Source organism: Mobula birostris, chromosome 14, assembly GCF_030028105.1.
Source record: "Mobula birostris isolate sMobBir1 chromosome 14, sMobBir1.hap1, whole genome shotgun sequence".
NCBI lineage: Eukaryota > Metazoa > Chordata > Chondrichthyes > Myliobatiformes > Myliobatidae > Mobula > Mobula birostris.
In genome coordinates this window covers 79,311,608-79,338,635 of record NC_092383.1, presented here as the reverse complement: position 1 = coordinate 79,338,635, position 27,028 = coordinate 79,311,608, and the positions used below count along the sequence as shown (strand labels likewise).

At 42.5% G+C, this 27,028-nt stretch overlaps 1 protein-coding gene and 1 non-coding gene across 3 annotated transcripts in view; one reads left to right on the top strand and one right to left on the bottom strand.

Annotated features, from left to right (window-relative positions):
• The window catches only part of kcnd3 (potassium voltage-gated channel, Shal-related subfamily, member 3), a 379,784-nt gene that overhangs the window by 282,460 nt on the left and 70,296 nt on the right, over positions 1-27,028 (top strand). The window lies entirely within an intron of this gene.
• LOC140210164 (U6 spliceosomal RNA) lies at positions 14,971-15,078 on the bottom strand. Its single transcript, XR_011889170.1, has one exon. It is a non-coding gene; the product is annotated as a U6 spliceosomal RNA (small nuclear RNA).

Sequence of the window (27,028 nt, the reverse complement as noted above, 5' to 3'; positions counted from 1 at the left end):
CTTTTCTAATTTGTTCCTCTCAAGCTTCTCTTTCCGCTTTTGCCCCAGTATTCACAACAGAGGTACAACTCAGTGTGTCATATTTGACAATGTTACTATTTCATCTCAGCTATCGCCAGACTGTTGAGCACATAATCCAGGCTAATACACATTGGTGAAGCACTGAGAGAGAGTGACACAGTTGAATGTGGTGCCTTTTTGAGGAGATGTCCCCATCTGCTGTCTCAGGTGGTTATAGAAGCATAGAAAATAGGTGCAGGAGTAGGCCATTCGGCCCTTCGAGCCTGCACCGCCATTTATTATGATCATGGCTGATCATCCAACTCAGAACCCTGCACCAGCCTTCCTCACTCAAATTACTGAAGTAGTTTATCTGCTTATTCATTTCATTGCTGTTCATAGCCAGTTCCTCTTTTACAACAGTGATAGTTCAGAATCAGAATCAGGTTTAATATTACCGGCATGTGCCATGAAATTTGTTGTTTTGCAGCAGCCTATCATTGCAATACATAATAATAAAAGCTATAAGTTACAGTAAGAATTATATACATATACATATATATCACTGAAGGATGCTCCACAGCTATGGTAGGTCTTGAACACTATCACCTCTTACAAAGTGGTACCAAGCAACACAGGTGATAACAAGGCTTCGCATCCATGAGCTCAATGCCTCTTATGCTCGCTTTGACTGTCAAAACACAGAGGAAGCTTTACAAAGCTTTGCCCTGTGATTTCAGTCTCTAAGGCCAATATGAGAGTGTCCTTTGAGAGGGTGAACCCATGGAAACCATCCGGCCGAGATGGGGCACCTGGCCAAGTACTAAAGACCTGCACTGAACAACTGGCTGGAGAGTTCACCGATACCTTTAACTCGCACTTCAGCAGTCTGAGGTGCCCACCTGCTTCAAACAGGCTTCAATTACACAGGTACCTAAGAAGAACGTGGTAACCTGCCTCAAAGACTATCTTCCAGTAGCACTTTTGTCCACATGGTGAAGTGTTTTGAGAGGTTGGTGATGAAACGAATCAACTTCTGCCTGAGGAGCGACTTGGATCCACTCCAATTTGTCTACAAGTCCAACAGGCCCACAACAGATGCCATTTCATAGAATGTTCACTCAACCCTGAAACATCTGGACAGCAAAGCCTTATACATCTGGATGCTCTTTAACAACTACAGCTTGGCATTAAATAGTATCAACCCTACAAAACTAATCAATAAGCTTCAAGACCTTGGCCTCAATACCTTCTTGTGCAATTGGATCTTTGATTTCCCCACTTGCAGATCCCAGTCAGTTTGGATTCCTTCACAATCTCCGTAGCTAATTACAGCTCCAATGTCATATTTATGTTTACGGATGACACCACTGTCGTTGGTCAAATCAAAGGTGGTGGCGAATCAGCATATAGGAGGGAGGTGGAAAATCTGGCTGACTGGTGCCATAGCAACAGCCTCTCACTCAATATCAGCAAGACCAAGAAACTGATTATTGACTTCAGGAGGAGGAAATCGGAGGTCCATGAGCCAGCACTTATCAGGGGATCAGAGGTGGAGAGCATCGGTATCTTTAAATTACTCAGTGTTATCATTTCAGAGGATCTGAACTGGGCCCAGCACATAAGTACAATTCTGCAGAAAGCATAGTAGTGCGTCTACTTTCTTAGAAGTTTGCAAAGATTCACCATAACATCTAAAACTTTGACAAACTTCTATAGATGCGTGATGGCAAGTGTATTGACTGGTGGCATCACATTCTGGTATGGAAACACCAATGACCCTGGACAGAAAAATCTTCAAAAAGAAGTAGATATAGGCCAGTCCATCACTGATAAAACCCTCCCCACCATCGAGCACATCTACACGGAATGCTGTCCCGGAAAACCAGCATCCATCATCAAAAGCCCCCGCCACTTTGGCTCTCTTCTCACTGCTGCCATCAGGAAGAAGGTACAGGAGCCTTAGAACCTACATAACCAGGTTCAGGAGCTATTACCTCCTCAACCATCAGGCTCTTGAACCAGTGGGGATAACTTCAACTAACTTCACTTGCCCCATCACTGAACTGTTCTGACAACTTATGGACTCACTTTCAAGGACTCTTCATCTCACGTTCTCAATATTTATTGCTTATTCATTTATTATTTTATTCTTTTGTAATTGCACAGTTTGTTGTCTTTTCAACATTGGTTGTTTGTCCGTCCTGTTGGCTGCGGTCTTTCATTGATCCTGTTGTGTTTTTCAGATTTTCAAAGTATGCCCGCGAGAAAACGAATCGCAGGATTGTATATGATGACATAAACGTACTTTGTTAATGAATTTACTTTGTACTTACTGTGGTACTTTGTATGTATAGACGTGTGGCCAAGTGGTTAAGGTGTCGGTCTAGTGATCTGAAGGTCGCTAGTTCGAGCCTCAGCTGAAGCAGCGTGTTGTGTCCTTGAGCAAGGCACTTAACCACATATTGCTCTGCGATGACACTGGTGCCAAGCTGTATTGGCCCTAGTGCCCTTCCCTTGGACAACATCGGAGTTGTGGAGAGGAGAGACTTGCAGCATGGGCAACTGGCGGTCTTCCATACAACCTTGCCCAGGCCTGCGCCCTGGAAACCTTCCAAGGCACAAATAAATGGTCTCATGAGACTAACAGATGCTTATACGTATATGTGTGTGTGTGTGTGTGTGTGTGTGTGTGTGTGTGTGTGTATGTATATATATATATATATATATATATATACATAAATAAGTAGTGAAGAAAGAAAGGGAAAAGTACTAGTCATAGTCATAGTCGTACTTTATTGATCCTGAGGGAAATTGGTTTTAGTTACAGTTGCACCATAAATAATAAATAGTAATAAAACCATAAATAGTCAAATAGTAATATGTAAATTATGCCAGGAAATAAGTCCAGGAACAGCCTATTGGCTCGGGGTGTCTGACCCTCCAAGGGAGGAGTTGTAAAGTTTGATGGCCACAGGCAGGAAAGACTTCCTATGACACTTTGTGTTGCATCTCGGTGGAATGAGTCTCTGGCTGAATGTACTCCTGTGCCTAACCAGTACATTATGTAGTGGATGGGAGACATTGTCCAAGATGGCATGCAACTTGGACAGCATCCTCTTTTCAGACACTACCATCGGAGAGTCCAGTTCAATCCCCACAACATCACTGGCCTTACGAATGAGTTTGATGATTCTGTTGGTGTCTGCTACCCTCAGCCTGCTGCCCCAGCACACAACAGCAAACATAATTGCACTGGCCACCACAGACTCGTAGAACATCCTCAGCATCGTCCGGCAGATGTTAAAGGACCTCAGTCTCCTCAGGAAATAGAAACGGCTCTGACCCTTCTTGTAGATAGCCTCAGTGTTCTTTGACCAGTCCAGTTTATTGTCAATTCATATCCCCAGGTATTTGTAATCCCCCACCATGTCCACACTGACCCCCTGGATGGAAACAGGGGTCACCGGTGCCTTAGCCCTCCTCAGGTCTACCATCAGCTCCTTAGTCTTTTTCACATTAAGCTGCAGATAATTCTGCTCACACCATGTGACAAAGTTTCCTACCGTAATCCTGTACTCAGCCTCATCTCCCTTGCTGAGGCATCTAACTATGGCAGAGTCATCCGAAAACTTCTGAAGATGACAAGACTCTGTGCAGTAGTTGAAGGTAGTGTTCATGAGTTCATTGTCCGTCTGATGGCTGTAGGGAAGAAGCTGTTCCTAAAACATCAGTGTGCATCTTCAGACTCCTATATCTCCTTCCTGAGAAGATGGCACATCATATGTAAAGACAAATGTAGGTCCCCTGCAGACAGAAACAGGTGAATTGATTATGGGGAGCAAGGACATGGCAGACCAATTGAATAATTACTTTGGTTCTGTCTTCACTAAGGAGGACATAAATAATCTTCCAGAAATAGTAGGGGACAGAGGGTCCAGTGAGATGGAGGAACTGAGCGAAATACATGTTAGGAGGGAAGTGGTGTTAGGTAAATTGAAGGGATTGAAGACAGATAAATCCCCAGGGCCAGATGGTCTGCATCCCAGGGCGCTTAAGGAAGTAGCCCAAGAAATAGTGGATGCATTAGTGATAATTTTTCAAAACTCGTTAGATTCTGGACTAGTTCCTGAGGATTGGAGGGTGGCTAATGTAACTCCACTTTTTAAAAAAGGAGGGAGAGAGAAACCGGGGAATTATAGACCGGTTAGCCTAACGTCGGTGGTGGGGAAACTGCTGGAGTCAGTTATCAAGGATGTGATAACAGCACATTTGGAAAGCAGTGAAATCATCGGACAAAGTCAGCATGGATTTGTGAAAGGAAAATCATGTCTGACGAATCTCATAGAATTTTTTGAGGATGTAACTAGTAGAGTGGATAGGGGAGAACCAGTGGATGTGGTATATTTGGATTTTCAGAAGGCTTTTGACAAGGTCCCACACAGGAGATTAGTGTGCAAACTTAAAGCACACGGTATTGCGGGTAAGGTATTGGTGTGGATGGAGAGTTGGTTAGCAGAAAGGAAGCAAAGAGTGGGAATAAACGGGACCTTTTCAGAATGGCAGGCGGTGACTAGTGGGGTACCGCAAGGCTCAGTGCTGGGACCCCAGTTGTTTACAATATATATTAATGACTTGGATGAGGGAATTAAATGCAGCATCTCCAAGTTTGCGGATGACACAAAGCTGGGTGGCAGTGTTAGCTGTGAGGAGGATGCTAAGAGGATGCAGGGTGACTTCGATAGGTTGGGTGAGTGGGCAATTTCATGGCAGATGCAATTTAATGTGGATAAATGTGAAGTTATCCACTTTGGTGGCAAAAATAGGAAAACAGATTATTATCTGAATGGTGGCCAATTAGGAAAAGGGGAGGTGCAACAAGACCTGGGTGTCATTATACACCAGTCATTGAAAGTGGGCATGCAGGTACAGCAGGCGGTGAAAAAGGCGAATGGTATGCTGGCATTTATAGCGAGAGGATTCGAGTACAGGAGCAAGGAGGTACTACTGCAGTTGTACAAGGCCTTGGTGAGACCACACCTGGAGTATTGTGTGCAGTTTTGGTCCCCTAATCTGAGGAAAGACATCCTTGCCATAGAGGGAGTACAAAGAAGGTTCACCAGATTGATTCCTGGGATGGCAGGACTTTCATATGAAGAAAGACTGGATGAACTGGGCTTGTACTCGTTGGAATTTAGAAGATTGAGGGGGGATCTGATTGAAACATATAAGATCCTAAAGGTATTGGACAGGCTAGATGCAGGAAGATTGTTCCCGATGTTGGGGAAGTCCAGAACAAGGGGCCACAGTTTGAGGATAAAGGGGAAGCCTTTTAGGACCGAGATTAGGAAAAACTTCTTCACACAGAGAGTGGTGAATCTGTGGAATTCTCTGCCACAGGAAACAGTTGAGGCCAGTTCATTGGCTATATTTAAGAGGGAGTTAGATATGGCCCTTGTGGCTACGAGGCTCAGGGGGTATGGAGGGAAGGCTGGGGCGGGGTTCTGAGTTGGATGATCAGCCATGATCATAATAAATGGCGGTGCAGGCTCGAAGGGCCGAATGGCCTACTCCTGCACCTATTTTCTATGTATGTTTCTATGTATGTCACAGATGGTGAAGGTCCTTAACGATGGATGCTGCCTTCTTGAGACATCACCTTTTGAAGACGTCCTTGATGGTGGGGAGGTGTGTCCCACATGATAGAGCCGGTTGAGTCTACAATACTCAGCATCTTCCTTTGATTCTGCATATTGGAGCCTCCATAGCAACCGGTGAAGCAACCAATCTGAATAATCTCCACAGTACATCTGCAGGAATTTGCTAGAGTTTTTGGTGACATACCAAATCTCTTCAAGCTGCTAAAGTATGGCCACAGATGTACCTTCAATGTGATTGTATTAATATGTTTGGGTCAAGATAGAGCCTCTGAGATATTGTCATCCAGGAGCTTGTAGTCACTCACTCTTTCAACTGCTGACCCTTCAATGAGGACTCATATGGGTTCTCTTAACTTCCTCTTCCTGAAGTTTGCAATCAATTCCTTTGACATGCTGGCCTTAAGTGGTTGCAGTAAAAATTCACCTCAGAGTAGAAGACGTTTAGTCCCACCGACCTGTGGTTTTCACTTTTACATTGTAAAAGGAGTGATTATATCAAGGATTGATTAGAAAGTGATGAGAAATGGTTAGTGGGATTGGAGAACGGGAAATTGTTCACATGGGTTTTGACACAAATCCGTGGCCAAATCCTTCTCTGACTGCTGATGAAGGATCTTTGGCCTGAAATGGTGAATATCTCTCTCTCTCACAAAAACAAAAAAAAAAATCTGCTGGAAGAATTCAACAGGTTGAGCAGCATCTATGAGGGGTGATTGATAAGTTTGTGGCCTAAGGTAGAAGGAGGTATGGAGGGATTGATCCAGATACAGGGTTTTAACATTGACAATTCCTTTCCATTCACAGATGCTGTTTAACCTGCTGAGTTCCTCCAGTAGTTTGTTTATTGTTCAAGATTTGAGCATCCACAGTCTCTTGTGCCTCTACTCTCACTCGCTCTCCCCATTTGCTGCCAGACATACTGCTAATAATTCTGTCATCTGCAATATTTTGCTTTTGTACTTAGTAGAAATAACAAATTGAATGAATGTGTTCCACACAAATACAGTTCTGATTTCCCCCCACAGGCCTTCTCAAATGCGATATTCACCCAGTGCTTGCTAACAAAGCTGAACAGGAATCGTGCCACAACCACCCCCTCCAACCCCATAAAAGGGCATTGAGACAATTGTTGAAAGTCTGACCCCTCCAAGATGGTGATACTTAGAAATTGCACCATGGAAACAGAGTACTTGGCCCAAATGGTCTCTGTTGGTTGGTAATTTTTTTTAAATTTTTATTTGTTTTAATTAAGATATACGGCATGCTAACTGGCCTATCGAGGCCATCCCACCCAATTACACCCATGTGACCAATTAACCTATTAACCCATACATCTTTGGAATGTGGGAAGAAACCGGAGCACCTTCAGGAAATCAATGCGCTCATTGTACAAACTCCTTACAGACATGAGTGGGAATTGAACCCAGGTCACTAGTGTTCCGCTAACCTCTGTACTACTGTGCTGCCACTTGTACGATCATAGAGTAATACAATATGGAAACAGGCTTTACAGACCATTGAATTCACACTGGTTGGTAAGCACCATTTTATGATCATCCAATTATATTCTTCCCATATTCCCATCAAATCCATCATTATCCTGCCACTCACCTGCACAATGGAAGTAACTTACAGTGGCCAATTAACTTGTCAATTCACACTTCTTCAGGAGGTGGGAGGGAACTGGAGAACCCAGGGGAAACCCACCGATTCACAGGGGGAACGTGCAAACTCCACAGAGTCAGCACCAGAGGTCAGGATTGAACCCTGGTCACTGGAACTGAGAGGCAGCAGCTCTGTTACCTGCCATTATGTCCAAAATGGTGGGCAGGAAATAAGCCACTTTTGTTTTTGATAGCCTGTGGAACACTCTGTCAGGGAGTTGGAAAGAATACAGGAGAAGCCCTTTGTAATTGTTGAAATGTGCTATCTCCCATCAGGAGGCTGCCAAGGGTTGAATTAGCCTTTTGTAAGGTCCACAAGTATCAGCATTCATGAAAAACCAAAGCTGATAATCGCATATAACTCACCTTAATCCTAATGCGTGAATCTTTTATAAGATGGCACTGGAGCTCAGTAACTCATTGCAAGCTTCTCCGAACAAATCTCCTCATTATCTCTAGTATAATCATTTTCTACCTCAATGCACTGTGTAATGAATTGATCTGTATGCAAGACAAGCTTTTCACTGGATCAGTACATGTGACAATAATAATAAACCAATATAGCAACACATCAATAAACCTTCCCCCACATCTCCTCAACCTTTTACCTTTCTTTCTTTCCAATGAAACCATCAGTCTTTACATTTTTGATTCTCAAGCATTAACCCTGGAAATGAAATCCACCAAGCGAATGCATTGAACAAGCTCACAAGTCACAAGGAAATCTGAAAAATAACTGCAGAATCTGGAAATCTGAAATAAAAACCAATAAAGATGGAAACACTCAACAGGTCAGGGAGCATCTGTAGTGAGAGAAACAGCTAGCTTTTTAGATCCATGACCCTTTATCACAACATGGAAGTCTTATGTTTCATCTTGTGGTCATGACCCCTCAACTACTGCACCTTACTTGTCCTTTCATTGATCTAAGAACATGTTCCCCCAGGTATTATCTGCCAAGTTCCAAAGACTGATCAGATCTCTGAGAATTGAAAAACAATTTCAAAATGACAATGGGAAATAACACTAATTACACTGGACAACAATTGTTTTTGAAAATGTTGCTTCCTCAGAAGTCTCTTTTGTTTATGATAGACCACATGAAGCCCTACTTGCATCACTTAGGAATTTGGAGAAACAAGAAGTTGACTTTTATTGAATATAATGTGCTTAATTGCTATAAGACCATAAGACGGTGCTAATGCTTTGCAATAGTTCAACAAAGCTAAAAATGTTTTGTTGATGATTTTCATTTGTGCTCAGTGTCTGAGGCTTCTCGCTTAAGTGTCCAGCATTGCTGGATTCCAGTTGCCCTGATACCATTTTTCCATGGCCGCAATGTCCTGATGAAACCTTTCACCATGCTCGTCACTGACAGTGCCAGGATTTGCAGGGAAGAAGTCTAAATGGGAATGCAGAAAATGAATCTTTAGTGGCATGTTGCACTGCATGGTTTAGAATACTTGAAGTATGTTGTCAACCAGCTGCAAATAGTTCTGTGCTTTGTAGTTGCCAAGAAAATCTCAGCAACATCTTTGAAAGCCTTCCATGCAATTTTCTCTGGTCCCACTAGAAGTTCTTTGAATTGCCTGTCATTGATGACTTGTTTGACTTGTGAACCAACAAAAACTCCTTTTTTAATCTTGTCATCGTTATTCTGACTTGAATTATGAATTGAAATAATAAATATGTGATTTTTAAAAATGGTTCATGATAGGAAAATTTCATGGCGATTTTCATGATCAGCAGCCCAAAATCCATAAGCTGCACTCAAATGTATTCAGCGAGCAAAATGTTTGTTGTCCAGTGCTACGTTTGTTTATAAAAAATTGGCCCTGAACCTCATGAGGATATGTATGCACAGCTGACCATCAGTTTGACCAAAAATCAAAATTTACTGTCAGTTTGGAGAAAGACCCAAACTACTGAGGATGAGAACTGGTGCTCCCAACCTCCAAGGTCAGTGAGATCTCGTGGGATCAACAGGATCGGAAATCCACACAGGGCAGGAGGTATGAGGCCAGTAACACCCCAGTCAGCGAGTCAATGAGCCTGGAGTTTGGGATCCCATCGTCGGCAAGGACTGGAGTCGACACCGAAGATCAAAGTCTAAAGTTGGATCAGGAGTCTAAAAGTTAAGGACCGATGGCAGAAGTCTTGGGTCGGCGAGTCTGCAAGTCCACCGGGGAAGTCGTAATCCAATGTCTGCGAGCCCGCAAGCCTAATGGAGGCTGGTGGCCCACCCTGTCCTGCACTTAGAGGACAGTCCGGGTGTGTGAGTGGGTGGGTGGGTGGGTGGGTGGGTGGATAGGAGGGAAGAAAGTGAGAGAACTGTATTGCTCTTACAATTTTGTTGTTGCTGCTCTGATGAATATTGTGAGCCTGCTATGTTAAAGAGGAATGTGTGGCAACACTTGTAGGCTGCCACCCACCCCCACCCCAGCACATCCTTACGTTGTGTTGGTTGTTATTGCAAACAATGTATTTCACCGTATGTTTTGATGGACCATACACATGATAAATAAATGAATCTAAGCTAGCATCTTAAAAGAGAAGAGAGATGGAGGGGGAAGAAAGGCTTAAAAATGAATAATCGATCTTAGGATGTAGAAGGATGAATGCGTCTGACAGACTCAGAGTGTGAAAAGCTCCACAGAGGGGAATTGGCAGGGGCCTGTGAAGGCTGGAGAGGTTACAAAAATGGGAATGATAAATGACTGTGGAGAGATTTTCAGTATATGATGACAGTTTTAAAATTGTGTTGTTGCAATAAGAGCCAATATAGATCAGCAAGCCCAACGCAGTGTGACCACTGCATGGCACAGGCTCCACTGCCCAATGTCCTCATCATAGCAATGATCACAAATACTTTTACTCTTCGGAATTTTAAAAACACTCTTCCACTCTGTGCTCCCTGGAATTGCAATGATGTGCACACGCCCTCTACTGTAGAGAGAGCTACAGTCAGTTCACACCACAGACACTTTAAGTATTAGAATCAGAGTGTCATAAATTAATACAGCACAGGCCCTTTGGCCAAACTAGTCCACGCTGAACACAGTATCTTCCACCTTTTATGCTATCATCATTATTTTGTCCCTGTCTAATTAGCTGTGAGTCACTTCCATTAGTATTAAGACCTTGTGTTCAGAAGCATACATGCCAGCAAAGCTAACATTATAGGAGCATCACCTCTAGAGTGGAAACTGGTGGGTGTGTATCACTTAACATGGGAATGGACACAACATCTACATACATATTTGCCAGGCATCCTTGCCATCTGAATCAGAGAGCTGTTGTTTCCAGTTCCACTCCAGACATCTGAACACCAAACCCTGGACTGATTGTCCAGCTCTGCTGGCTCTCTGTACATCTGGCCTCAGATGAGATGTTAAATTAAGGACATCTTGTTCTGCTGGACCTCTTCATTGTTGAACAAAAGAGGTGAGGGAGGGAAAGAGGGAGGTGGAAATGACCAAGGCTCAATGATAGTGAGACATCTAAAATCATTGGTACCTTGCTTGACATAGGATCAGAAGATGTAGAATCCCTGTGAGTAAAGTTAAGAAACTACAAAAGTAAAAAGACCCTGATAGGAGTTACATACAAGCCTCCAAATAATAGCCAGGATGTGGAATACAAATTACAGCAAGAAACAGAAAAGGCATGTAAAAAGGGCAACGTTATGATAGTCACTGGAGATTTCAATTTACAGGTAAATTGGGAAAACCAGGTTGGTGCTAGTTCCCAAGAGAGGGAATTTGTAGAATGCCTGTGAGGTGGCTTTCTAGAGCAACTTGTCATTGAGCCCACTGGGAGAAAGGCAATTCTGGATTGGATGCTGTGTAATGAATCAGAGTTGATAAGCGACCTTAAGGTAAAGAAATCCTTAGGAGGCAGTGGTCATACTATGATTGAATTCACCCTGCAGTCTGAGGGTGAGAAGATAAAGTTAGATGTATTAGCATTACAGTGGAGTAAAGGGAATTACAGAAGCATGAGTGAGGAACTGGCCAAAGTTGACTGGAAGGCGGCACTAGCAGGGATGACAGCAGAACAGCAATGGCTGCAGTTTCTGGGGGCTATGCAGAAGGTGCAGGATACATACATCCCAAAGATGAAGTATCCTAAAGGGAGGATAAGGAAACCTTGGTGGACAAGGCAAGTCAAAGACAGCATAAAAGCAAAAGAGATGGCACATAATATAGCAAAAATTAGTGGGAGGTTAGAGGATTAGGAAGTTTTGAAAAACCAACAGAAGTGAACTAAAAAAAGCCAAAAAGAGAGAAAAGATTAAATATGAAGGTAAGTTAGCCAATAATATAAAAGAGGATACCATATGCTTTTCAAATATAGAGAGTAAAAGAATGATAAGAGTGGATATTGGACTGGTGGAAAATGATGCTGGAGAGGTAGTAATGGAGCACAAAGAGATGACGGCCAAGCTGAATAAGTATTTTGCGTCAGTTCCACTATGGAACACATTAACAGTTTGCCTGAAATGCGAGAGAGTCAAGGAGCAGAAGTGAGTGTTGTTCCTATTACTAAAGAGAAGATGCTTGAGAAGATGAAAGGTCCGAAGGTAGATCAGTCACCTGGACCAGATAGATACACCACAGGGTTCTAAAGAGGTGGCTAAAGAGATTATGGAGGCATTAGTAATGATCTCAAGAATGTCTAGATTTTGGAAGGTTCCAAAGGACCAGAAAATTGTGAATGTCACTGCACTCTTTAAGAAGGGAAGGAGGCAGAAGAGAGGAAATTATAGCCAGTTGCCTGACTTCAGTGGTTGAGAAGATGTTGCAGTCCGTTATTAAAGATGAGGTTTCAGTGTATTTGGAGGCACATGATAAAATAAGCCAAAGTCTGCATGGTTTCCTTAAGTGGAAATCTTGTCTGACAAATCTGTTGGAATTCTTTGAGGAAATAACAGGCTGAATAGACAAAGGAAAGTCAGTGGATGGTTGTGTACTTGGATTTTCAGAAGGCCTTTGACAAGGTGCTGCTCATGAGGCTGCTTAACAAGATAAGAGTCAATGGTTTTACAGGGGAGATACTAACAAGGACAGAAAAATGCTGACTGGTAGGAGGCAAAGAGTGGGAATAAAGGGAGCCTTTTCTGGTTGGCTGCCAGTGACTAGTGGTGTTCTGCAGGATTTGGTGTTGCAATGAATTCCTTTTACATTATATGTCAATGTTTTGAATGATAGAATTAATAGCTAAGGTAGCGATAACTCAAAGATAGGTGAAGGGCAAGTAGCACTGAGGAAGCAGAGAGTTTATAGAGGACTTAAACAGATTGGGAGAATGGTCAAAGAAGTAGCAGATGGAATATGGTGTCAGGAAGTGGTCGAAAGAATAAAGGCATAGACTATTTTCTAAATGAAGAGAAAATTCAAAAATCAGATATGCAAAGGGACTTGGGAGTTCTTGTGTTAATTTGTAGGTTGAGTCAGTGTAGAGGAAAGCAGATGCAATGTTAGCATTCATTTTGATAGGACTAGAATATAAGAGCAAAGATGTAATGCTGAGGCTTTATAAAGCATTAGTCAGACTGCACTTGGAGTATTGTGAGTTGTTTTGGACCTCCTTTCTAAAAAAAATGTTCTGGCATTGGAAAGGGTCCAGAGGAGCTTCACAGAATGACTCTGGGAATGATAGATAAACCTATTAATTATTGAAATGCCTGGACAGAGTGAAAGTGGAGAGGATGTTTCCTATAAGTTGGTGAATCTAGGACCAACTGGCAGAATCCCAAAATGGAGATGAGGAGGAATTTCTTTTGCCAGACAGTAGTTAATCTGTGGAATTCATTGCCACAGCTGTCACTGGAGGCCACATCATTGAGTAAAGTGAAGGTTGATAGGTTCTTAGGTTCTTAATTAGTCAGAGCTTCAAAGGTTACAGGGATAGGCAGGAGAAAGGAGTTGAGAGGGATAATAAGTCACCCATGATGGAATGGCGGAGTAGATTTGATAGGCTGAGTGGCCTAATTCTGTTCCAGGTGTATGTCTTATGGTCTTTATGGTCTTATTTTAGTACTCAGTTTTCTGGAGTGGAACACAAAATCACCACCTTCTTAGTGAGTGCTGACACAGAATTTGCCACCATTTTGTATTCTATGTCAATACTTAAAAGCATTTGGTGTGTTGCTGACCTGTTCGCACTCTGCAGTGGAACCTTCCATAGTTTCAGGCTAGTTTTTGGATCTTTCTTCAATAGCAGCTTATTTTTTTTTGTTTGTTTTTGAAAATATCAGCTTACATGATAGAGTGTAAGATGATAAGAGGCATGGATGAGAGTGGACAACCAAAGGCTTTTTTTTCCAGGGCAGTAATGGCTTAAACGAGGGGCATAAATTTAAAGTGATTGGAAGAAAGTATTGGTGGGATGTTAGATGTAGGTTTTTCACACACAGAGCAATGGGTGTGTGGAACAAGATACCAGGGGTGGAGGTAAAGACAAATACTTTAGAATCATTTAAGAGACTTCTAAGGACATGGATGAAAGAAAAATGGAGGATTACATGGGAAGGAAGGATTTGACTGATCTTAGAGTAGGTTAGAAGGTTGGCACATTGTCGGCTGAATGGCCCGTACTGGGCTGTATGTACAAATGTTCTGTGTACATGAATTTAACCGTCTGACAAATATTGCTTACTCAGAGGACGCACTTTAAACTTTTATTTTCTTACTTAATTGAGATAGAATCACTGAATTTTATAAATAAATCACAACAACTTGGGAAAGTGTCTGAAACCCTTAGCGCCTAAACATCCAAGTACTGAACATGGCCTCGATGACAGATTGGCTGCTGAACCTCACTGAACAGAAGATCCCAGGTTAATTCTCTGCTCTGTAATAAATTAATTGTTTTTAGTATGCTTGGACTTTTTGCTGTCAGGGAAGAGAGAAGGAAGGAGGGGAGTGGAAATGAGCAAGAATTTGTAATCCTGGCACCCATTCATTGACTCAACTTATATATAAGTTGTACAGATCACAGAAACAGGCTACTCTATCCTGCAGGTGTGTGTGCTGGTGCTCACATTCCACACAAGCATTCTCCTACCATTCTTCACCTAGCCCCGTCAACAAACATGACTGTTCATTCTCCTCCATAGATGCTGCCTGACCTGCTGAGTTGCTCCAGCATTTTGTGTGTGTGCCTCAAGATTTCCAGCATCTGCAGAGCAGCTTGTGTCCGCCATGCCCCACTGCTCCTTTTCTGCCCCATATCCATACCGTCCGCCACGACCATTTCCTCAAGCAACAAATCCACAACCTAACTCTGCTCAGTATGAAGACAAGGGGCAGAATATGCAGGCACATGACCAAATGGTAAAAAAGAAAAGATGACTGAGTGGAAAATCATGAGTTGGTTGAAGGGCAGGAGTGACATCTGTAGTGTATTTCAGTAATATTGGAAAGATATTGTTTGATTAAACATTTTTTGTTCAGATAATTCATTATGGGTTATATGTAAGAAGTACATGAATGGTATACATCATTACGCCAGCACATCATAGGTGAGCGCCTTACTAAAGAGAAAATATACAAACTCCTTACAGACAGTGGAGGGAATTGAAGTCCAATCTTACAGCCAGTGCTGTGAAGTGTTGTGCTAACCACTACACTACCATGCTGCTGTGATATATGGACCACTTCACAAACTTGTGTAGAGTCCTTGCCCACAGGGACGTTGCTAATCTTCTCCTTATCATTCCAATTTTAGCATATGTGCCGCCGAAGTGTCATTCAATAACCCGAATACTATAATACCCTTACTAGACCAGTGGCCACAATTATGTTGGATCTGGCACTCGCCATAACTTGCTTCGTTTGGCAACCTAAACACACTGTTCCTTTCCCCTACTGGCCTCCACAGTACTTCGAGATAGAGTGAGGTGTCCTCACACATGGGAATGACTGTCCTCTCCGAACTCGGCCCTATGCAGGCTCAACTTCTGTAGCTCAGTAGGTAACTACTGCTGCCTCTGAGTCAGAGAGACGGGAGTTCAAGTTCAATTGTAGAGAGCAATATGGAGAAAAATAGGCTGTTGCTCCCAGGGAGTGCTGTGTGTCAGCGGGTCCAGCTTTCAGATGACATGACAAACTGAGGTCCTATCAATCACTTTGGGCTTAAACGATCTCATGGCACCACTTGAAAGTGAGAAAGGTGTGCTCTCCAAGGTCCTGTATGAGACCTCCCGACAATACCACTTAAAGAGAAAACCTGGTTATAGAAGATCATCCTCTCTGTTCAAAAAAATTACAGTACAGGATAAGGAAAAACATTTTCTAAGATATCACCCCAGGAAAGGGCTAGAGTTTTGAAGGCTGTTTGATAGAGGTTATAATACCAGTCAGTATTCTAATACAACGTAAGAGCTGGTACTAATCTGGGGATGCAAAATGAGAAAGTGTGCCCTATGGGGGTGCCAATCACTACAGTATTAATTACAGCACTGAACCTAACAAGCAGAGAGTGGTGTCTTGCCAGGAATGCAGCAGCTGAGAGACTGGACTTTAATTTTCTTTGCTCTTGCACGTCTCACACTATCCAGATGATCAATTGGATTTGAACTGGTTAGCAAATTATCAGGAGGTAATTTGAGATCCGGCAGCTAATTAGAAGTTGATGACAACTGCAGAGGAGACTTGCTAAGAAAAATGGTCATATATCCCATTCAGTCGACTAAATATTACAACTAGACCTGAGTGGTTCAAGGGCATAGTTTATGCCCTTATTTAAATGTCTTTTTTAAGCGCTGACAAGGCCAGAATCTCTAAAATCCCTGAGGAGGAAGTGGTGAGTTACCTTCTTGAACTTCTGTGGTCTTTCTTGAAGTGTTCCTTCAGGGCTGTTGGGGGTAAGATTCTAGAATTTTATCTCAGGAACTATGAACGGACATCAATACATTCCATAAAACTGATGCACAGCTTGAAGGGCCCCTGCAGCCTTGGTTCAGTTTGGTGGTAGATGTTTCAGAATTGGAGTTTGGTGTCAGAGCAGCCTGGGTGAGTGATTGCAGAGTGTTTTGTAGATGGTACACACTACAGCCACTTTGCATGAGTAAGAAATGAAATGAATGTTTTGGGTGGTGGATGGGCTATTCTGCTTTGTCCTCGATGGTGCCAAGATTCCCAACAGTGTTAAAGCTCCATTCGTTCAGGTACCTGCAGCAAATTCCATCTCACTCACTCCTGACTTGGCACTTTGGGCAAAGTATGAACCACTAGAAGAAAGACTCGGTTTTGAGAGGTCCATAATCCAAAGGTCAAAGACGGTCAATTTTCTATTTATATATCCAAAGGTGGATATATAAATTATACCTGTGTACACATTCAGTGCCCACTTTATTAGTTACCTCCTGTACTTAAAGTAGGCACTGAGGGCATGTTCATGGTCTTCTGCTGCTGTTTTGATGTGCTGTGCATTCAGAGACGCTCTTCTGCACACAACTGTTGTGAGGTGAGGTCCTCCATCGGTCAGAGTTGACCGTGGATATTGCGTCCTAGTTGTCCAGATACGCAAGCCTGGTCAGCATGATATGGAGAGCAAGCTGCTACCCATGTAATAAGCTCCCCCTCTCCACTCATCTGATGAACCCAAAGGAACCCAAAGACACCGATGCAGTTTGGTACCAGCAGCGTTGCAGGAGTTGCCAGTCAGCATTGAACTCAACTTAGGACTGCCTTAGGGACCCCAGCACTGGATTTTTCCCTTGGGATTTACTCCCGAAGCCTTCCCCATGAGTGGATGTAGCCACAAGGCAGCAGATGTTTGAGATCAGTTTTCCTTCTCCTAGATGAACTGCCAACCATGGCTGTCGAGCCCCACCTTACCGAAGCGACAGGTTTTATGGCACCGGTAACCCACCTTTGCCCCTTCTCCAGTCAGTAGAAATGGTTCTGCCAGGCTTAGTAGCGAAGCCACACAAGAAAGCCAGGAGCTGGGCTTGATTGTCAGAGGCTATTTGAGGCATACGCCATTGGGAGCATTTAATAGTAGTGGGAGTTTGTCCCCATTACCACCCCCCCCCCCCGGCTATAACAACTTTAAGAAACCACAACTGTTGTAACATGTGGTTATTTGAGTTACAAGTGCCTTCTTGTCAGCTTGAACCAGCCTGACCAAGCTCCTCTGACCTCTCTCATTAACAAGGCACTTTCACTCACAGAAATGCCTCTCACTGGATGTTTTTATTTTTTGTTTTTCATACCTGTCAACTCTGGAGAATGTTGTGAGTGAAGATCCCAGGAGACCAGCAATTTCTGAGATAATCAAACCACCCCATATGGCACCAATAAGCATTCCACAGTCAAAGTCACTTAGATCACATTTCTTCCCCATTCTGATGTTTGGTCTGAACAGCAACTGAACCTCTTGACCATGTCCAGATGCTTTTATGCATTGAGTTGCTGACACATGATTGGCTGAATAGATATTTGCATTAATGAACAGGAGTACAGGTGTACCTCATAAAGTGGCCATTGAGTGTGATAATACATACTGTACATTTTGTACTGTAATTTATAACTAATTTGATATATTTTAAGTATTTTATTGTACAGCTGCCACAAAACAACAAATTTCATGACCAATGCCAGTAATAATAAACCTGATTCTGATTCAGAATTTAATACTTAAATCCAGGTATGTTTGTGACATGGATGTCACTTGCCACTTATCAGCCAATGTCTAAGTATTGTCTAGTCATGTTGAATACAAGTACCTCTCTTTACTCGTTCAGCACCACATCAGACATGCTATCAGTGTAATCTATAAGCACTTGGCAAAGCAGTCTAGTTTGGACAAGTAAAAACCTGGTTATACCTCTTCCATTTCCAACAAAATCTTTCAAGAATAGCTCTTGAGGTCTGAGATCAATAAAGGAAGAAAAGAATACATCTTTATCTTTTGAGGTGAAGGACAAATAATTTTAGTTTTTTTTTCATCCTCTAGTCTGGCTCTGAGTGGCCTTTTGGGGCCCAGGTCTAGTATTGTGCAGGTCTTTCATTAGCAATTTCAGTGGGGTACAATGATTTGCAAGATGTTTTGAATTTCCAACATATCCTCAACCTCCATCCTAGATTTGCCTCTTGTTACAGATAGGCAGATGTTCATGAACTTGTGGAACAACCAGGTAAAGTTGACACTGTGAAGGATGGTTGGGTTTTGGGGTTTGCCATAGAGGAAATATGGCCCACTTTAGGGAAAGAGGGAAATTTTGTCACTGTGCAATGAAAGCATGAACAGATAATTATTTAAGAATGAATACATCGTACTCTTCTTCTGAGTAGCCTGCTGTGATGGCTTTAGAGTTCAATGGACAGATTTCAGAATGAGTTATCTACAGAGATCCTGCAGTTTGTCCTCTTTCATGCATGTATTGTTTTATGATGTCCACAATGCAAAAGACACCTTGTGTATTGAGCCTATGCTGTTCCTATGATCTTCTATCCAACAGAACCCCCACTCACACTCCACCCAAAAAAAGCCCCATTCACAGCTATAGCATCCCTACTGCTGACTGATCTTTCTCTATGACTTCTGATCCTAGACTGTCCTATAGGAGGATATAGCTCTCCTCTATTTATCATATCAAACTCACTTCAACTAGTAGATCAATATTTGTTCATCTATGCTTAAGAGAACTTAGAGTTTGTCTATGAATCCTTGTATTATCATTTAACCTTTAAGCTGTGTAGGTATGCTAGCCAAATTGGGCACCAATGTACTACTTGTAGTGTAACTAATCACCACTAGTACACGTGATCAATATTGATGCAAATTAAAACATTAATTTACATAACTGGAAAAGCTAATAATGAAAAGAGTTTGAATAGACAAGTGTTGGACACCAGGGATAATATCCCTGCTGTTTTTCATAATACTACCAAAATGGTTACTCCCACCTTAGATAAGCTTCTATAGATGCACAGTGGAGAGAATCCTAACTAGTTGTATCACAGTCTGGTATGGAAACACTAACGCCCAGGAGCTGAAAAGGCTACAGAAAGTGATATATATAATCCAGTCCATTACATGCAAAGCCTTCCCCACTATTGGGTACAATACGTGGACCACTGCCACAAAAAAAGCCAATAACCATCAGCAAACATCACCACCCCACCATCCAAGCCTTGCCCTCTTCCTACCATCAGGCAGGAGGTACAGAAACATTAAGTCGCTCACCAACAGGTTCAGGAACAGTTATCACCCTTCAATCAACCAGTGTGAATAATTTCAATTTCCACTTTTCTGAACTGGTTCTACAAACTGAAGAGGCCTTTAAAGGGCTCTTTATAACTCCTATTCTCAGTGTTTTTTATTTGCAGTTTGTCTTCATCTGCTGCACAGTGCTTTCACTGCTACCGATTAAGAATCAATGTAAAAATTTCTACTCAAACCTTTGGAGAGGAACTTGAATCAACAACAATGTGATGCAAAAATAACTGTGCTACTTAATTATACAGCTATCATACATGAAGGAGCTATATACATCACAGTGGTTTCACTGGGATAAGGAGTGAAACGCTGGAGGAGAAATATAACCTTAACCTTCTCCTTCCAAAGCTCCTACCCCATTATAGCCTGTACTTCAGGCATTTAATCTAAGGAAGTGTTCTATTTAAACAGTTCATAAGACCCAGAGGTATTTATGAAAACTGCAAAAAAAAAGTGTCCGTTGTCAGTTTTTACAATTCAACCCTGAATTTAAACATCCTTCAGAACCAAGCTATCAGGGGAGTATGGCATCCACACTGTCTTTGATTGATTCGTTTAATGACTGTTCATAATCTGCTCAGTAACTCTCTCTCTTAATTTAATTCTTTTTTCTCTTTAATGTCCTCCCTGCCTTTCTATCATTGCAAGCACCTGACATAATCTCAGACACTCTGACCCTCTATCACTCTCTCTCTCTCGTTCTAATCTCCCCTCGCAATGTTTCCTCTTTCTACCTCTCCATAATCCACTCCCTATGTCGCTCTTTTTTTTAACCTATTTGCTCTCTTTGTGTTTCCGTCTTCCTCTCTGCATAATTTGAAGATTATCCAACTCTTTTTCTGTCTGATAGTCTGGCATTCTATTTTTCTATCTATACTATCAATCTCACTTTCTCTACATTCTACCTCTCTTCTTCGTTCACATTACCATACCCCTTACCTTTCGCACTCTGTTGGCTTAACAGGAAAGGGTTTGGTGCGGTTTCTACCTCATTTCCAGTGATAATATGTATTCATTTTTTAACTGCCTATTATGCCACTGGTGTTTAGGGTAACAATGAGGGTCCTCCATCTCGGGTGGTGCTCAGGGCTTCCTTCAGCATGTCAGTAGCCTCCTCTCGGTTTCCACTACCATCAGAATGCAAGCCCTGGGAAATCATCACGCTCAGATGCAGAAAAAGTCTTCATTGCTGTTTCCATTGCAATTTCGTTTTACCAGTCAGGGTTGTTAGCCCTGGGCTGAATCTACAAACTTGGAGGACCAGTGGACCACCCTTAGTCTGCCTCTAGTCTTTGACCTGTTTGGCTTGGGTGACCTTACCATGGGTGACCATACCAAGACCCTGCCTTGACTCTAGCCAACATAGTTCTCTGGGTCATTGAGACACACAAGCCTCCAAACCCAATGACAAGTTTGTGGTCTTCTTGGAGGGACGATAACGTGTGAACAATACTAATTGAGGCACAGAGAATCCACAAATGTCCAGCAAGGGAGTTGACAAATAGCATTTTGATGCAGAAATGATTGAGTCTGAGGTTAACCCACACCATTCAAACAGTGCACAGTGAGTTTGAGTGGTACATCAAAGCTGCTTTAAAATTGAAATGCAATTGCTCATTGCCTGTGTGAAGTCAGCTGTACTCTGCATCATTCATGTTCGATTTGACCTACAAGTCCTCAATGAAGCAGTGTAAAAGAGATTTTCTCACCAAGACAGACTGTGATTTGTCACAATGTTTGCTTCAGATGACCAAATTGAAGAAATAGAAAACATTCCATCAACCAGTAATACCTTCTGGGACAACATACAGCTCTTGGTCCAACAGCTCTCTGTAAACATTACCTGCGATGTTTTAGTGAACATTGAAATGCAATCACAAATAAATGCGGAATTACTATTCATGAAATGCATGGAGGTCCTGGCAACAGGAACTCATTTGAGTTTTTAAGACACTTAATTCTGAATAAATGGCTGATTTTAGCATAAAGAGGATCTGGAATCTATTCATCTCTGATGAGGCAGAAGATTATTTAGATGCAGGATTTATGAATAACATTGGGTTTACCCCTGACACTTAAGGGAAAAAAATGGTTTGTGATGCAATCAGGGTAGTTGTATAGATCAAGATCACACATAAAATTTGGCACTCTCATTATCAAAAGCAAAGAGTTGAAGAATTCTGTCCATTGAGAAGTGCCTCAAAGTCTAGGCAACAAATCAGATTTGTTTTTCAGAGTCTATGTTAGACTCACATTAACTGCTGTCACATTCCTAAAAGCCAGATGATGTAAAATGTACAGAACTAGCAATCAATATCAGAAGTCTGAAAGACAGGTTCAGTGTCACAAAGTGCCCCTTTCTCTGTAGCTGTTTCTCTTTATTCTACATTGTTATTGTTTTACCTTGCTCTTCCCAACCTTTTTTATGCCATGGACCCTTACTATTAACCGAGAAGTCCGTGGATCCTAGGTTGGGAACCCCTGATGTCAATGCATTGTGAATGATATCATCTGTATGAACATAGAACATAGTATACAAGACAAGGTTTTCGCTGTATGTTGGTACAGATGACAATAAAGTACAAATACAAAGTCCAAACTTACTGCCCTTTTCACTGCTGGTGTTTAAGGCAGCAATGAAGTTCCTGCATCTCTGTCTGTCCATTCAGTTGCACAGAGACATAGACGGATTCTTTTTTGCCGTGTACGTAGCAATTTTGTTTTATTAGTCAGGGTTGTTAGCCCCTGAGCTGAACCCCCGACCCTGGCCGGACATAGACAGAAGAAAGGAAAGATACGTCGCATCCGGAGTTTCTCCGGTTAGCAATTTTCCTCCACACCTCTCTGACGTAGTGGGGAACCGCGTACGGGACAAGTTACAACAGTGGTTTGCCATTGCCTTCTGCCGGGTGAGTTTCCAAAGAGATCACCAGCTCGTAACCCAGCACAGATGGAAAACGTACAGGGGAGCCGGCTGGATTGGAACTCGGGACCTTTCGTCCCGAAGTCCGGCACCGATGCCACTACACCACCAGCCGGGTCAGACAGAAGAAAGTTATTTAATATATCAGGCCTCATAATAATAATAATCTGTATGCTGATCCACTCCCCTAAAGTCCAACGTTGTAGAGATATAGAGCACGGAAACATGTCTTTTGGCCCATTATGTTCATGCCGACCTTTTGCCCCATCTACACTAATCCCATTTGCCTGTATCAGGACCATATCCTTCTCTATACCTTGCCAACCGAGTGTCTACTTCAATGTTTCTCAAATGTGGTAATTATATTTGATTCCGTCACCTCCCCCGCAGTGCACTCTCAACCACTTTCTGAGAGAAGTTCTTTCTCTTTGTTCTTTTTTCCATTATTTGGAAAATCTCACCTTGTTTCCATATTTTTCTTGCTCTGTCAAAATCCATGTCTGCTGGTTAATGCCCTGCTCACTCAAATCGGTCCACGGATGATGCCATAGACCCTGCACTTCACTCAGGGCTGTCCCTCCTGGAAAAATGTGCCTCATATGCCAGGATACCACTCCAGTTCAACACTTAGTACAATCATCCCTCAGCAGCTGGTGGGTAAACTGTCCTCGCTGGGTCTCAGCACCTCTCTCTGTAACTTGATCCTGGACCTCTTAACAGAAATTGCCACGGTCAGTCTGTGTTGGCAAAATCATCACAGCTCTCCTCAGGGCTGCCTGCTCAGCCTACTGCTGTTCACACTGCTGACAAGTGATTGCGTTACTAGGTCCAGTTCAAATTGAGTCAGCAAGTTCGCTGATGACAGAACAATCAGCAATGAGGGTGAGACGGCAGACAGAGATGAGGAAGAGCAGCTGTCAGAATAGTGCAATAATAACAACTTAAATCTCAACATGGACAAGACCAGAGAGGTGACTGGGGACTTTAGGAAGGTGCAGGCTGACCACTCCTCATGAAACATACACTGTTCCTCTGTGGAGGGAGTTAGGAACACCAAGTTTCTGGGAGTGCTCATAACAGACAATCTCATCTGGTCCCTCAACATGATCTCGATAGGTAGGGATAAAGTCAAAAAGCTATCGTTGGAGAATGTTACAGCAGAGAAGGCTAAAGTATTTAAAATTATGAACAAAGAGAATGAATAAACTGTTTCCGTTTTCTGGAGAGATGATAGTTAGAAGATAGAATTAAGACAAATGGCAAAAGCACCAAAGTATATTCTTTTGCATGCAAATTGCGAGGGCTTGAATGCAGTGCCTAAGAAGCTGGTGTATACAAGTTCAAATTTATCTTTCAAAGAAATAATTGGGCAAAGACTTGGCGGACAAACAAATTGTAAAGATAATGGAAAGAATAGGTGGGTCAGACTAACTGGAGTTCACTCCAAGGTGCTGCCAAAAACTCAACAGGCTGAATAATTTGTTCTAGACATAGAATAGTACAGTACATTACAGGCCCCTCGGCCCACAATGTTGTGCCGACCCTCAAACCCTGCCTCCCATATAATCTCCCGCCTTAAATTCCTCCATATACCTGTCTAGTAGTCTCTTAAACTTCACGAGTGTATCAACCTCCACCACTGACTCAGGCAGTGCATTCCATGCACCAACCACTCTCTGAGGAAAAAACCTTCCTCTAATATCCCCCTTTAACTTCCCACCCCTTACCTTAAAGCCATGTCCTCTTGTATTGAGCAGTGGTGCCCTGGGGCAGAGGCGCTGGCTGTCCACTCTATCTATTCCTCTTATTATCTTGTACACCTCTATCATGTTACCCAATACTTCACAGATTCCAATTCATTTATTTATTACATGTATATCGAAATATATAGAAAGGTTGGGTTGTTTGCATTAACAAAATGCAAACGTGGAGTTCGAGAAGGGAGGGTTTGTTTCTGGGCTGTGCTTCATCCACAGTCCTCTGCAGCTTCTTGTGGTCTCAGGCAGAGCAGTTTCTGTACCAAGCGATGATATTTTGGCCGCTGCACTGCTGTGAGTGACTGAAGTTAATTCTTTCATACAATTAAATGTAACTGTTTTCCTATGCAGTATTAAAAGTGTGCTTCAGTCTTTCAGATGAAGCATTAAACTCCCAGGTGGATATAATTGAACCAATTTGGCATAAGGTTATTGGAATAGCATCACACACTGCACAAAATGGCATTAGATTACCTGAATATTATTATACACTGCACAAAATTTGACTGCTGCATTTCCTTTGTTATGAAAATTTGGTCAGAAAACTTTGCTTGTTTGGGTGATCAGGCATTTGGCAAGAGGCAATAAAAAGAAGTGAGATTTAAGTGGAGCGGCCACTGTTTGAGTGGGCTGGGGTTGGAATGAGCAGCTGAGGCATTAGCTCAAGAGGCCTCAGTGAGAAGAATCGGAGGCTCAGTTGTATTTTATTTTATTTTATTTAGAGATACACCACAGAACGCACTCTTCCAGCCCAATGAGCTGCACTGCCCAGCTCTATTTAACCCTTGGCTAATCACAAGACAATTTACAATGACCAATTAACCTACTAACCAGTACGTCTTGGGACCGTGAGAGGAAAGCCATGAATTCACAGGGAGAACGTACAAACTGCCTACTGATGACACTGGAATTGAACTCCAAACTCCAATGTCCCACGCTGTAATAGCATCTTGCTAATGGCTATGCTTCCGTGGCAAATTTGTAATGTTTATTGTGTGCAGTTCTGGTCAACTATCTACAGGAAAGATATCAATAAGACTGAAAGAGTACAGATAAAACTTACAAGGATGTTGCCAGGGCTTGAGGATTTGAGTTATAAGGAAATGGTGAATGGGCTCGGGCTTTATTCACCAGAGCAAAGGAGACTGAGGACAGACTTGATAGAGGTATACAAAATTATAAGGGGAATAGGTAGGGTACATGCAAGCAGGCCTTTTCCGCTGAAGTTGGACAAGACTAGAACTAAAGTTGATAGGTTAAGGATGAAAACTGAAATGTTTAAGGAGAACTTTCTTCACTCAAAGTGAGTGTGGAGCAAGCTGCCTGTGGAAGTGATGGATGTGCATTCAATTACAACATATCAGAGAAGTATGGATGGGAGGGTATAAAGGGTTATGGTCCAGGTGCGAGTCGATAGGACTAGACAGACTAATGGTTCAACATGGACTAGAGGCAAGGGGAGAAAAACACCAGAGGACATGGGTTAAGGGTGAGGGGGGAAAAGTTTAAAGGGAACATTAGGGGGGGCTTCTTCACACAGAGAGTGGTGGGAGTATGGAATGAGCTGCCAGACGAGGTGGTAAATGCGGGTTCTTTTTTAACATTTAAGAATAAATTGGACAGATACATGGATGGGAGGTGTATGGAGGGATATGATCCGTGTGCAGGTCGGTGGGACTAGGCAGAAAATGGTTCGGCACAGCCAAGAAGGGCCAAAAGGCCTGTTTCTGTGCTGTATTTTCTATGGTTCTATGGTTCTATGGTTCTAGATGGACTGAAGGCCCTGTTTTTATGATGCAGTGTTTTATGACTCTAACCAAAGCACCATATACAAGTTTGCTGACAGTACCACTGTTGTGGGCTGTAGCAAAGGGGATGATGAATCAGCATACACGAGGGAGATTGAAAATTTATTTGAGTGGTGGAACAACAACAACCTCTCACTCAATGTCAACAAGACCAAGGAACTGATTGTAGACTTTAGGAGAGGCAACCCAGAGGTCCATGAGCTAGTACTCAGCAGAGGATTGGAGGTGGAGATGGTGAGTAACTTTAAATTCCTGGGTGTCACTATCTCAGAGGACCTGTCCTGCACTCATCATATCAATGTCATTGCAAAGAAAGCACAAGCACACCTCTATTTCCGCAGGAGTCTGCAGAGGTTCACACATCATCGAAAACCTTGGCAAACTTCTATAGATATGTGATGGAAAGTGTGCTGACTGGCTGCAAGGCCTTTGATTAGAAAATGCTACCAAAGGTAGTGGATTCAGCCCAGTACATCACAGGTAAAACCTTCCCAACCGTTGAGCACATTGACATGAAAGGTCGAAAGTCCTGACGAAGGGTCTCGGCCTGACACGTCGGCTGTACCTCTTCCTAGAGATGCTGCCTGGCCTGCTGCATTCACCAGCAACTTTGATGTGTGTTGCTTGAATTTCCAGCATCTGTAGAATTCCTCGTGTTGACATGAAATGTTGCCATAGCAAAGCAACATCCATGATTAAAGATACCCTCCACCCAGGCCAGGCTCTTTCCTTGTTGGAGCCATCAGGTAGAAGGTCCAAGTGGGTTTAAGGACGGTTAATACGCCTCAACCATCGGGCTCGTGAAAAAAAAGGATAACTACACTAATTTAAAGACACTGTTATATTGTTATTTCGTGCTCATTATTTATTGTTATTTATTTATATCTGCATTTACACATTTTGTTTACCGTTTACAGTTCCTGATGTTGACTGTTTACAACTACTGTTCAATAGATGTGCAGAGTATGGTCTGCAGAAAAAGAAT